Raw genomic sequence first — 14,323 nt, 5'->3', positions numbered from 1 at the left:
TGGGGCTGGACTTCTATTTAGACCTTAGGATTAGTTCATATATTGGAAGCTGCTGAGATCTGGTTTAGGGTCAACATTAAGAGTTTAGAGTTATTGTTAGAGTCCAAGTCAGCATCGTGAAGATAGTCTGGACGCTCAATCAAAAGCAGTATTTAGATCTGAATTCAGATCTTCAGGAATGTCCCTGTTTAAAGTAATGACCAAATCAGAGGTTAGAGTTTGTGGTGAGCCTGTGCTTGGGGCAGAGATATGAGACAGCTTTATGTGTGCTGGCAAGGTACACATGAGATTGGAATGACATCCGGTAGAGACAGTTCCAGAGACTCAGAAGGTGGGCAGCACCAGCTTCACTCTGGGTCCTGGCATTACTTGTGGCCATGAATAAGGAGCCCCCAGGGTGTCATTCTTCTCTCCATCTTGAGTCACCGTTCCCCTGCCTCCACCTTGCTTAACCTCCCTACCCTCACACCAGCAGCTAGCCTGTCAGGCTTTAGTAAGTAAAGCAAGTCTTGGTTATTCCATTGGAAAAGATAAGAAATCACTCCAATGTCTTCAAATCTGGAGTAGGGAAAAGGTCTAGGCCCAGACAGATTCCATTTTGCACACCACTGTGCCCAGAACAACCTTGCACTGCAGCCCTAATGCCAAACAGCCCTGACTGTCCCTCCTCCAAAGTCCTTTTCCCAGGTAGTTAGATTTGGAGCTGAATCGCTCAGCCTCTGGGGACTTCCTAGGACACTGAGTGGTGAGCACTGCGTCCCAAAATAAAAGGAGTAAAGTGCAATTCAAGCTAATGGAGAACGCTCAGGGCAGTACTGGTGTTGCCCAGATACCACCACTCTCTCTACTCCTGTGCTGGTGACTGGGTGCTGTCCAGAGCAGAGGCCAGGAAACTCCTAAGTAAAATCAAACTGCAGAATGTAATGATTTATCCATTGGGAAATACCAGGGATTCGCTTTGGTCACCTGTGCAGGAACAACAAAGAAAAACAGCCCTAAATTAGGAAGGGGCACACAACAGAGCTCAGCTGCACAACGAAGTTAAGACCACAGGGGTCCTTGGCCTCTGTTAGGGGTCCTGGAGCTACCAGAGGGTCTTCTCCACCTCTTTCCTCAGACAGCAGGGTCTGGTCTACATGAAAGGTACCCACATGTTCTTCATAAAATTCTCCTGAGAACCATTTGAAAAAGCAATCATAAAGGAAACCACCTTTTTCCACTGGAAAAAAACATAACTAGTGGTACATTCCTCACCAAAGCCAGTACCGGAGAAGAAAAAGGACACAGGGGACCTGGACTCTCACTCACTGTGATGCGCTGAGGGATCCCCTCCTTCGGGGCTCATCCTGCTACCTGTGAATAGGGGTGGCTGTGCCTACTCCCCCTTACAGGAGCACGGTGGCCACAGTGGATGGGAAACCTGCTGAGAGAGCCGGAGAGCTCAGACAAACACATCTGTTACCTTCTGCAGTCACACATGTGAGTCTCACAGGGCAGTGACCTGGGGACAGCGGCATGCACTCCTATCCTGCAGGACCAGCACCGGAGTGGGGGGGCCTTTACAGGGCGGGGGGGGGGGGGGCTCTGTCCAACTGACCTCCAATCCCCAAGTGTTCTTACCACATAGCCTGCACTTGTCCTTTCCTAATTTGGGGCCATTTCTCCTTGTTGTTCCTACACTGATGACCGAAATTAATCCCTGGCATTTCCCAACAGCTAAATCATCATAATCAAACTCTGCAGCTGCCAGATCTGCTGACTCAAACCCCCGATGTATTCATATGATATTTGCCGGGTAATTACAGAATAGAGGTAATTATATTCATGACTCCATTACTTTCATAATTCCAGAGACCCAGAAATCGCTAAAAAAAAAAAAAAAAAAAAAAAAAAAAAAAAAAAAAAATTCTCCCAGGACCCAGAGAAGAAATTCCTTCAATAACAACCCTAACCCACCTATTACTCTGTTTGTCCTCTCATATCACTCCCTCTGCAAACCTTGCCACTTAGCGGCCACTGCTCCTAAAGGCAGAGAGGAGGGAGAAGAAACAAGGACTGACACTTAATGCTCAGCTAGGACCGAAAAGGCTTTGGGTTGTCGAAACCAATGTGTGTTAGTTGTAGTAGTACTAGCTGTTGTACTAGTGAAGCCCTAAATGCCCATGTGTCCCCTGGGGCTTCACAAAGTGAACAGGTATTCTCCACGCGCATCCCAGCCCAGGTCTGGAGGTTCCCACCAGGCACCTGTCACTTGCTCACATGGGGCTCCTGACTCCTTTGAGCTCAGGGCTCTGCCCGCTCCACGTCCTCACAGGCTTCTTCGGTCGGCCGACTCTTGCGAAGACATTTCAATGCTTTGGCTCAGACATGACACTCATGGGTTCCACTCACGTTCCCACTTACGGCAGCTCATCGCGGGGTCATTGTGGAGCGCCACCTAAAGGCAGGGGTGCTGGTGGAAACAGCCGCCCTGGGTCAGCCAATCCCAGCGACAGTGCCATGTTCTGGGGGGGAACTCACCCCCTTGGAGGTGAGCTGACCATTTCTGTCAACAGGATTGCTCTGACAGGGCATGAGTGAGCATCCAGGGTACCTATGAAATGACGGGCCACCGCAGATAGACTCCACGAGGCACAAATGACAGTGGTAAGTATGCTAAAGAGCTGATAAAGAAAAGTCACACTCACCTTCCGCTACTTCAGCATCCAAAAAAGATCCTCTCACAATCATCTCCACGTGGGAGCCGGAAGCCAGCCCTGAGCAGGGCTGTTGGTCCCTCCTGTCTCCCACTCCCCACCCCTTTCCCGCACACTGCTGGTTCAACAGTGCAGCCCCTCCGATGTCTCCCAGCATCGGTCCTCTTCGGAGAGCTGTCTGCTCCCCATACATGGCGCCACGGCTGGGCCTCTCTGCAGCCCAAGGACGTCCGCAATGGTGAGCCAGGTGACAAGGCTTTGGTCACTGGTCAAAGGGCAGCAGGACGGCCACTGAGCCGGACAGAACTGGAGAAGCAGGCAGGCTGCAATGGCAGAACTCAGGAGTCAGGATGCAGTCAAGTTCCACAGATGGCACCTGGACGGCTGCGCCTGGGGACCTTGTTCAAGGCTGGTGGCAGCAAAGGAGGCCCAGTAGCAGAGACACTTGAGCGCATAGCTGAGACTGGCCCTTGGGACCTGGAGAGCCACAGGAGGGGCCCTGCCGCTGCTTGCATTTGGAGTGGATTCCCCAGGACCCAACCTGTGGTTGGTGGCCTCAGTGACTGTGGCTGTGAGCAACTTGGGGGGGGGGGCCACCAGAATGAAGGGAGCACCGGCAATGAGGCCAGACGAAGGAAGCTCACACAAGGGGCCCACTCGAAGCAGCTCACTCACATCAGAAAGGCCCATAAGACCCAAGTCCGTGCCTGGTGAGAACATGTGGCATTCTCAAAGGAATTCTTTCCTATTTTTAAAACTCCAACCTCATGGCTATCCTGTATTTCCCATTCTGCATTTTCCACTTCAGCAGTTTTCTTTTTGTTTGTTCCAGAAAAGAGACAGAATTAAGTTTTACTGGGCTTTTTACACTTGAAAGCCTCTATATGACATTGAGCTTCTCCCTAGAACAGATTTTGTGGCCAATCAGAGCACCCCACAAGTGGGGCATCCAGGGGCAGCCTTCCTGTGCAGCAGCACCCCACCTCAGCTCCCAAAAGCTGAGCGCGAGCACGTCCCCCAGGCAGAGCCCTCCCAGGGAGAGCCGGAAGGCAGGGAGCAACGTCTAGATCAAGAATAAGCAACTTCCAACTGAGATGCCATCCTCTAAGACATATTTCACCTGTGAAACTCCTGGGATTTCCAAAACACCAGTGGAAAACCTGGTTTGTCTAGCCTCACAATTTCTGGTTCAAAATGCTCTATCTGTAAGCATATATTAGCAACCAATAAAAAAGAACAGGTCTAATTTCTTTCTTTGTTTTTTCTTTCAATTACTCTTCAAGTAGAAGGGAATGGCCCTTTCACTGCCCTCAGTTCTCTGGAGCCTCCTCTGCGTGCAGCCTGTCTCTGTACTTCCCTTATGCCCCCCGCATCTGGAACTCCAGCATCCTACCACCTCGGCCCTCTGGAGCCCAGCTGAACTGAGCACACAGGTCAGAGGCACCACTTTCCGTGCAGAAATGTGGAAGCCTCAGCCTTCCTGTCACACCTCTGTTTCAACAGCCCCATGAGTTTGGTTCTCAGCCCATGGTATACGACGGCAGCTGATTAGGAAGGGCACAGGAATTACCACAACAGACAGGTAGGAATATCAGTAGCAATGAGCGGTGAACAGACAGAAAATCCAGAAGCAGGTGACAGAAGTTTGAAAATCGCAGTCAGCTGGGCGGGCAGGTGTGCCTGAGCAGAGAGCCCGAGGCTCTGCAGGAGCTGGAGGGTCTTAGAGGAGAGGTCCGACCTGAATGGGTAGGCGAGAGCAATCCGGCGCTGCAAAAGTACAAAAGGAGCCCGTCTTTGTGTTTGGAGGAAAGGCAGAGGAAAGAGGTAAGGGTGGGAGAAGGCATGCTGAAGGCAAGGCATGGAAGAGAGGCCGAATTCTAGAACCCGGAGACAACATGCCCAAGTGGTCTGTGTCGAGGATGAGTGTGGGAGCCTGTGCACGCGAGACAGGGTAGCGATGGAGGACATGGATGATGAGGACAGCTCTGGGAGCTGCAGCTGACACTGAGACCTGGGTAGCATGGTGCTACTGGGTCCACGCCCTGACGGTAGGCCAGTGGGACAGCTAGCCAGGACTAGCTCTGAGGCTCCTGCCTCCCAGCCCCCATGCCGCCTCTTCCTCCTCCCACCCCCGCCCCATGGAGTTTCCAGCAACCATCCTTGACCTGTGCTGGGGTCAGCAGGATCTCCCTTCACCCTAAGCTCCCCCAGCAAGCTGGCCTCAACCAGTTAGCCTGGACAGAAGCAGGCAGTAGGGCGCCTGGCCGGCTGACGAGTTGGGAAGCTTCGTTAATCATGCTTTCAGAGCACTTTGCAATGCAGAGATGAAAGACGTCTGAGGAGAGCAAAGTACAGCCATTACAATCTCCATCTTCCTAATTGAGGAAAATGAGGTTATTTCCAGATCCTCTGTGATGCAATGGCAAATGTGCTTGATCGGCCCAAACTACAGTTTCTCCCCCCGCAGCTCCTTGAGGCCAGATAGTGGCGTGCGGTGAGGAGAGCACCCAGCTGCTGGGCTCCAGGTTGGGACCCCGCCACATGGGCGTGGCCCCAGTGACCCAGCATCTCTCCCGAGGCCTCAGCCCCAAGAAGGGCAGCCTCGACAAAACATCAAAGTGGGGCGCCTTCGTGCGGCATGAAGTCCTCCTCTGCACTGAGTAATTGGAACAAAACGACCCAGGTAGTCTTGCTGTAACATCAAAGCTGCATATAATAACCTCACAGATGAATTCAAGAGTGAATACATTCACAGCCACTGCTCAAGTTTGAAGTATGCCATGATTTTTTTCAGCTTCGGAACTGAGCAGGGAGAAAAAGAAAAATCACCAGCCATAGCTTTCTTTGTTAACCAACTGCCTCCCCTTTCAGGCTGCAGTGAAAGGTGTGGGCTTACAGCCTTTAAGTAATAAGTCAGTCAGTCTAGGAATGATGAGGTGGATGGGAAGACCAAGAATCAGAATCAGAGAGGGGCTCTGGGGAGGGATCCCGAGAGTAAAAGATGAAACACTGTGGTTAATGTGTAGGTGCACAAACGAAACCCTGGCCCACTGGGGAGGCCACCAGTGCAGGGGAGGCTGAGTGCCGCGCTGGGGGCCACTGATCAGAACATCCGGGATGGTTCAACCATCCAGATCACGGTGGAAAGGCTGGTCATCCTCTGTTGCTTTCAAGGAATGGCTCCCTTGACTTAGGCTAGAACGCTAGAGGCGAGCGTATATTTATAAGTAACAGCTACCAAAAGGGAGGAATCCAAAACCAGTAGCAGAGCTAATATGGAGCTTTCCAGAAGCCAGTCATTGGCCTCCCATTCTGGGACGGATCTCAGAGGTCACAGTTAATGTGACCCAAGGATAAGATTGGGCCCATGAGGTGTACTGTGGTTAGTGTCTACAAAATAGCATCTGTGAGATAATAGAAAATACACAGGTCTGTGGGCAACTTGTCCCTGGCACAGAGCTTCTAAAACCCTTGTGATTCCCTGGGTGATAGGAGTGTTTTTGGTTCTAATAAGGGAACTCTGGGTGGGCTTCTGGATCAGGGTTGGTCACCAGGCAGACCAACCCATGATTGGAAACCTGAGATTTTCAGCCCCATTGTCCATTCTCCCGAAAAAGGAGAAATAATAGTAACAGAACTATGATCAATTTTGCCTGTGTAATGAAGCCTCCATAAAATCACACAAGTACAGGCTGGTTCAAAGAGCTCCCGGGTTGGTGAAGACGCAGAGATTTGGGGAGAGTGGGTGCACATTGCCCTGTGCATCTCTTCTTTCTGGCTGTTCCTGAGCTATATCCTTTCATAATGAAACGTGGTTGAGTAAGTGAAATGTTTCTCTGAGTTCTATGAGCCACTCTAGCAAATTAATTAAACCCAAGAAGGGAGTTTCAGTCAGAAGCACAGATAACAACCTGGACTTAAAATTGGCATCTGATCGAGAGCTGGGGGACCAGGCTTATAGGATTGAGCGCTTAACCTATGGGACCTGATGCTACCTCCAAGTGGACAGTGTTAGAATTAAGCTGAATTACAGGACACCCAGCTGGTGTCAGAGATTTGCTTGTTATGGGGAAAACACCCACAGCATCATAATTTTTCGGAATTGGAATGTTAATATCATTTGGAACACACTGCAAACAAAACTTTAGAACATCTTCTGTCTCCGGGCTGTGCCACAGGATGTCTGCTGCTCTCTGCCCCACCTGAACCCCTTCCCAGTGCCACTCCCTCTTCCTCCAACCTAACCACATGCCCAGGAGCTATTGTTCCTTGTTGACCTTAACCCCTGCCCGCCCCCCATAACCAAACAAGGCTATCCCTTTTTGTAACTGTCACACTGTAGGATTACATGCCAAATTAACACATTATTTATTCAACCCATTTCACAGCTGAGAAAACAAGTGGCCTAAGAATGTGACCGGCATCTTGGTAAGAGAATGGACAGATGGCACATTACAGCCAGAAAAAATGATGGCTTCCTCCTCTTCAAAAACCAAGAGGCCCTTAGATCATTATCACCCTCACACCAACTCTGGGAAGCAGCTCTCTGGAAACCCTCATCTGCTGGCTAAGAACACAAGTACTGAATGACCCACCAAGCTCACACCCCGCAGGGCTGCTGCCTGTTCCTGAAACTCATATTAGTCCCCATTTATCTTACAGCCCAGGAGCACACTTGCCCACCATTATGAGTTGAATTCTGTCCCCACAAAAGACGATGAAGTTCTAACCCCCGGCACTTGTAAATGTGATCTTCTTCGGAATTAGGGTCTTTGCAGATGATCAAGGAAGACAAGGTCGTTGGGTGGCTCCAATCCAGTATGAGTATGGGAATGGGAATTCCCCCTTATGAAACGGGGAAATGTGGACACAGAGACAGACAGACACACCAGGAGAATGCCATGTGCAGGGGAAGTCAGAGATGGGGTAAAGTGTCCACAAGCCAAGGAAGGCCAGAGGTTGCCAGCAACCCATCGGAAGCTAGGAGAGAGTCAAAGAACAGACTCCCACCCCCACTGCCCTCAGAAGGAACCAAGCCTGCTAACACCTTGATCAGAGCAGGGAGAGGGCAAATTCCTGTCATTTCAGCTGCCCAGTCTGCGGTACTTCGTTAGGGCTGGCCCGGAGAACGAGTGCACCTCCATGACACGCACTTCAACCCTTTCGCTCTTACTGCTCATGTTGATGACTTCCCCTAGGCCTCCAGCCCAGGGCAGAGTCAGAAGGAAACTGAAAGCACCAAAGGGTTCAGTCTCCCTAATTTGCCTCCCTTATACTGAAAATGGGTAAAGAGTGGGCTGGTTTCTGGAGACTCTCACATATGCCCGCTAAGTCCAGGCCCTGCCCACCCTATACGTGCACGCACGCGCGTGCGCACACACACACACACACACACACACACGCACACCCTCCCCCCAGACACCCCAGGAGAGTCGAAGGGCCTGGGCCAAGTGTGGCACATTGGGCAGAAGACAGAAGGTCCAACGGAGACTCTCCTGTTACCCGAAGCCTACACCTGCCGCTCTGCCTGCCACCAGCCCTTTTCCTGTATCAGGACGGTCACAGCCCGAGGCCCAGCCCATCCCCCCAGGCGGGCTCACACTCCTCCACCCCAGACCTCGGAAGTCACATCAGGGTGCCCTTGCCTGCCTCATCTAGGTGAGAAACTGCTGCTCATTGCCAAGGCTGACCACACCCCCCAGAGCAAGAAGTCTTTCAGTGCTTGGCACTAGGTAACCCTAGAAGGTGCTGACTTCCCTGTCCTCTGTCCCTCAGAGGGCCCCTGCTCCTTCGCTAGAAAACTTCACTGCTTCCCACCCCACTGCTTTACAGAAATCCAGTCACTTTTATAACCACAACTGTGCCTTCTCTGTACACCCAAACTTAAACGATAAGTCTCCTTCTGCTCCCCTCTGTTCTGGTTCCTCATCTTCACCAGGTGACACAGACACCCTGTGATGTCCTGTCAGCTCCCAGTGAGGCTCAGGACATCAGATAAAGTAACAGTCAGGTCAGGTGTGCAGCAGTTTTGCACAGGCATTGGGCTTGGAGCCCACCAGCCCTCATCCCACTAGCTTGGCACCTGCACAGGGGGTTCTGGTCCCAGGGGCTGCTTCCCTCTGTCCCAAGTCTCTTCTAACAGCCCCTCCAGGGTCCTTGGGGCAGAAGGCTGGCAAGTTAAAGTCACAGGAAAAAGAACTGCCTTTGTATACCAAGTTATCACTCAGAAAACAATCATACCAGATGATTTCCATGAAAGCCCCTAACTCATCCTAATTCTGGCCAAGATATTCTGTTTTAGAATTTTAATTTTTGCTTAAATTTTGTGATTTACTACGAATAACAGAGCCTTACTGATGTGATTTTGTGTCCCCATTATTTTTCCTATGAGGGGTGATTTTTTAAAAGCTTGTCAGTTTGGTAGGATTACATCCTATATAAACCAGAGTGACATTTTTTCCTACTAATACATATCTGATTTTACAATGTACTTAATAGAAATTCCTATATAGCCCACTCCTCTTCTGCAAAGTGAGTGTCAGAGTTTAATTTGTTTTCTGATCAGTCGGTCCCTGTCCCCTACACATGGTAGGGTGGGGGGAGGGGGTCAGCACTCACACACACATCATTTAAATGAATTACATGCAGGAACAAATGACAAAAAAGCCCCTCTATCAGATGAAGTATTTGGAGATTTTTCAGCATCTCTAGGGCACTGTAAGACTCTCCTGCTTACCTCTGAAATGCTCAGGATTTGGGAGGGATTAGAAGAAACTTGAGGATCTCTAAGAATGCAAGAAAACAATTAATGACTTGGAAAATAGGACTCCTAAAGTAGGTTAGGAGTATGGCCATAGAGTCTTAATAAGAGGCAGTTTAAAAGACAGGGAGACTTTAAGGAGCCTTTGAGTCTAGCATGAAATCATCCACATCTAATCTACTTTTTCATTCTTTTATTACTAAAATAAAACAATTGCCTCTTCCTCTTGATTTCTACTCAATGGCCCCATACCCACCTCTATCTGCTTAGTGTTCATCAGCTCTGAGCGATCGGTCTTTGGCAGCTTCTCAGAGCTTCCCTGTCTTAATGGCCAGCGCACTGTAGAAGCAGGAGGAGGGGCAGTGCAGGGGAGCAGGGCCAGGGAGCAAGGTAATCAACATCTACCCATCCGCCACCCAATCCATGCTTCTACATTTCCAGCCAGTACCTGCAAAGGGCCCTGCTTTATCTATAGTGTCTCCCACATCTTCCCCATGGCAAACCCTGCAGCCAGACTTAGAGATCACTGCTCTCTCCCCACACCCCATCATATGCACCGTGTCTGCCCCCCGATGTGGTTCCCTCTACCTAGATATCCTTCCCCTTCACCCAGACATACAAGCATCCCCATCCTCTACAACTTTCTATGTATCCAGCCTCTTTCTGACCCCTAAGGAGCAACCCTTCCTCTAAGTGCTTTCCTAATATTGCCATAGACTGTTCCTAAAGCATTAGGCTCATGTAGCAATTTATATTTTTATATAGACACACTTTATCCTCACAACTCAACTGGAAGCTTCCCAGAAGTCCATGCACTGGGCACATCATTAATATTCAATAAATATTTGCTTATGTGAAGGACTGTGGCCAAGCAGTCCCTATTGGTCTCGACAGTAGAGTAGGGGAGTTGAAAGAGGACACATGCGGGTGACATAAGAACAGCTTTAACACCTTACAACTCATCTACTTCTGCTTCATCGTACTTATTCAGCATTGTGACGGATGTTCCAATATTCCTGAGAAGGACCTAACACAAGAACACAGAGGAGGACAGCACAGATCACCTCTGCCTACACACTGAGCTCCTCACCAGGTTCTAAAGGTACAACAGCGGTCCAGATGTCACTCCCACCAACACATCACAGCTCCCTTCACTTGGTATACCGGAGACACAGGCTTGTCTCACCTGCTCTTTCTCATGCTTCCCGCTGAGCTGCCTTGTGGCTTAGCCCTTCAATCCCTGGAGCTTTAGGACCACCATCCATCTCTCTTTCATGGGTTCTCTGCTCTGGCTGCATGGGCCCCACCTCCAGATGGATGAAACTGATCTCGCTGAAGCCCAGACATTAGCAGTTTTGAAAAGCCCTGCCTGTTCCCGCCAATTAAAACCCGCCGCACCACGCACCCCCACAGTGAGCTGAGAGGATGAAAGGACTCTGGCAAAGGTGTTTCGGCTACTGACAGGAATGACAAGGTAGTGGTGGTACAGTTTAAGTGAGATACAATATGGTGTTCCTAAAATTCAAGAGAAATAATAAGGTCTTTGCAGGAGATACTCTCACGAGCGCACCCCAGTTCCTAGCGTAGCATCCCAGTGTCAGGTCAGCCCACCCTGTCTTCTGAAAGACAGCCTCAGCCCTCCAGCTTTTGAGCCTCCCGACACTTACTCCAAAGGTTGGCTTTAGCTTTCATCTCCCTTCTGCTCTCCAGGGCAAGCCTGGAGACACTATTCTTTCCAGGATCTGGCATATTCAATCCAGAAAAAACCCTACGGGCACTTTTAGCAAGTAATTCCAGGGAAAAGACTCTCCATGTTCACTTCATGGAGACCCAGAGGAAGCTGTGGCACCTTGTGGTTCTTGCGATGTTCTCAATCATACACAGGCGTGCGTGCGTGTGCACACACACACACACAAACATACACTCTCTTTCCAAATATATACAGTAATTCTCAGATACAGGATTTAGCACAGCCTGAAACTACAGTCGGAAGAGAAACATTTTTCTAAAGACTACGTCTTCTATAAAGAGTTTTTTTCCTGAGCACCATGAAAATCCCTGCACATTATTACACAGAATAGCTACTGGTCTTCTCTCCACTTCCAGACCACATCCAGGGGTCCACCAATGCATCAGAAGCGACTGATAAAACAAAATCAGGTGGCCCTGAGGGTCACATTCATGTACCCAGAGGCCCTAAGAACATTGGCTTATCAATCCCGGCTACATGGTAGAATCACTTTGGCGGAGGGGTGGGGAAGGGTGCTTTGAAAAGCCATCTATGTCTGAACCTAACCCAGGTCAATTCAATGAGCAGCTCTGGAGAGGAGGCCCGGGCTTGGCTGAGAACCACGGTTGCAAATACTTTGAAAGTAAAAAGTTTTCCTTACCTTACAACAGAAAGTCTTAGGCACGGAGCTTGTCCCCTGGTCTCCATTAACAGAAGGGGGGAACAGATGAGGTTTATTGTGGGTTCCCTCCCCTATCAAGTATTGAGCAATCCTCTGAAGAAAGGGTCAGAAATCAACGTACTTGTACTCCCAGATTCACAAAGAGGATAAAGATGCAGCCATGTAATGGGCTAAACTGTGTCCCCCCAAAATTTATGTGTTGAAGCCCTTATCCCAAGTACCTCAGAATGTGACTCTATTTGGAGACAGGATTTTTAAAGAGGCAATTACATTAAAACGAGATCATTAAAGTGGGCCCTAATCTGCTATGACTGGTGTCCTCACAGGAGGAAATCTGGTCATAGACACACACAAAGGGAAGACCATGGGGAGGCACACGGAGGAGATGGCTGTCTACAAGCTTAAGGAGAGAGGTCTCAGACACCTTGATCTTGGGCTTCCAGCCTCCAGAATAGTGAAGAAAAAAAAGTCATTTATGTAGTTGAAGCCACTCAGTGTGTGGTACTTGGCTATGGCAGCCTGAGCAGATGAATACAGCCCCTTTCTTCAAAAATCTAGCAGCGAGAATCTGAGACCCCAAGATGATTCACAATGGTTCTGACTCTAGGAGGCTTGGAGACTTTTTCCAGAGCGAAAAGCACATAGATAGCTCTTTTTCTGTCAGGAACACTTTCGTTGGAGTCTCACTAGAGGAGAAACACACACACACACACACAACTATGTTTTAAGAGCCCCCAGGTCACTTACATCCCCGGGGGCCTGAGAACACTAACTCTGTCCCCATAGGGCCTTCCGGTTCCCTCAGAGAGCCGGCTGTCCCTGCACCTTGATCTGGTGGAGACCTCGTTCCCTGCCCGGCAGAGCCAGCCCCCTTACTGGCTGGAGTCTTTCCCATTCAGATTGTATTCTGAAGCTCCCCATGTGGGGTGTGAAATGCATGAATGCTCTCAAAAGAGCGTCTTTATCCCAGAGCCTGAAACTGTGACAAAGAGGGCATCTTCACCTGTGAATGAGCTTGATTTTTTTCAGCTGCCACTGCTGGCTTCTCCAACAGAAGAACCGGCCTCTCTACAAATGGCGTCTCCAGAAGCGGTAGCAACATTCTGTAGCTAATAGCAGGCCGAGGCCACTGCTGCTACTGCCGGTTTGGGGTGTTTTGTTTTGTTTTGTTTTGTTTTGTTTTTGCCAGGAAATGTTTTCTTTTAGCAGGCAACTTGAAAAATGCCCTTCCAAAGAACTGAGTTGTCAGTATAAACGTCTAAATGAACCTTTATTAGAACTATAAAAAAAGGCTACTTAACATGTAATTGGACCATTCTTCATGCTTAAACACACTGTTAAAATCATGTTAACGGCTAAGTTAGAAACCCACAGTAAAAGGCAAACATTTTATCTGCAAGCTCCATTTTATAGCCTGGTAAGATGAGATCACATCCATCTCTGTGTCTTTCAAAAGATGATGGAGAGAAATTTGCCCAGGTCCTCTACGCCACTTGATTTTTTTTCCTCTCAGATTTACTGAAATTGGCTAATGGAAAAGCCACCCAAACAGGATCCTTGCACAAACACTTGCTGTGAGCAGGATGGAGAGATGTGCTCGAGTCCCCCACACCCCAGTGTGGCTCCATTTCCATTCCCTTCCTAATCCTAATGTTCATAGAACTGTTTATTATCAACCAGTTTATAGATCTCTAGTTAATATTTGCTCAGGGCTTATGTTGATTTCTCAATACATGCAATTTTCTGGTTTCATCTTTATCTTTAAGGATTAGATTGGATCGAGCCGCCTTGTAGTAATTTAGTTTTTATCTTATGCCTTACAGTTTTATGTTCTTGTAATAGCACTTGCTTTTCCTTTTTTATTTAATTAAATATATCTTATTTCACAACTACAGCATTTTTGTTTTGAGTTTATTTATTTAACAGCTGGCAGGGTGCTGGTGTTTTGTAGAGGGAACCACGCTGGGTATTTTTAGAAATTCAGAAGTTGGGGAATGCACCAGCTGAGAAGATGCAAGAAAAATCTGAACTTGGGACATGAATGCTTAGAGATTAAACTTGGATTGCTTTGGTTGCCTGATGGAGCTCCATAGATTAAGTCCTTAAAACAAAACAGAAACAAAAACAAACAGACAACAACAACAAAGTATATTTAAAAGTATGCTCAAGAAAGATGTTCCAAGGCTCTATCTTTGCCCTTCCACAGAACAGCTGGCTCTGTGCACGGGCTCAGCCAGTGAGGGAATACCAGGCATTGCTACCGCCTTAGAATTCCTCCACATCGTCCGCAAAAGGCGCTGTAGATTTGTAAGGCTTTCCAGTTATCTGGGGCCCCAGTGACCAGTTCTATTCAACGGTCCTGTGGACACAAAATCTGGATCCGTACAAGTCATGAAGAGGTGTACAAGTACAGGTACCTCCGATGATAAGACGACTGAGGCACATGACCTGCTTCC

Source organism: Martes martes, assembly GCF_963455335.1.
Source record: "Martes martes genome assembly, chromosome: 9".
Taxonomy (NCBI): domain Eukaryota; kingdom Metazoa; phylum Chordata; class Mammalia; order Carnivora; family Mustelidae; genus Martes; species Martes martes.
The sequence above is the reverse complement of the archived record's forward strand: the minus strand, read 5'-3'. Positions refer to the sequence as shown.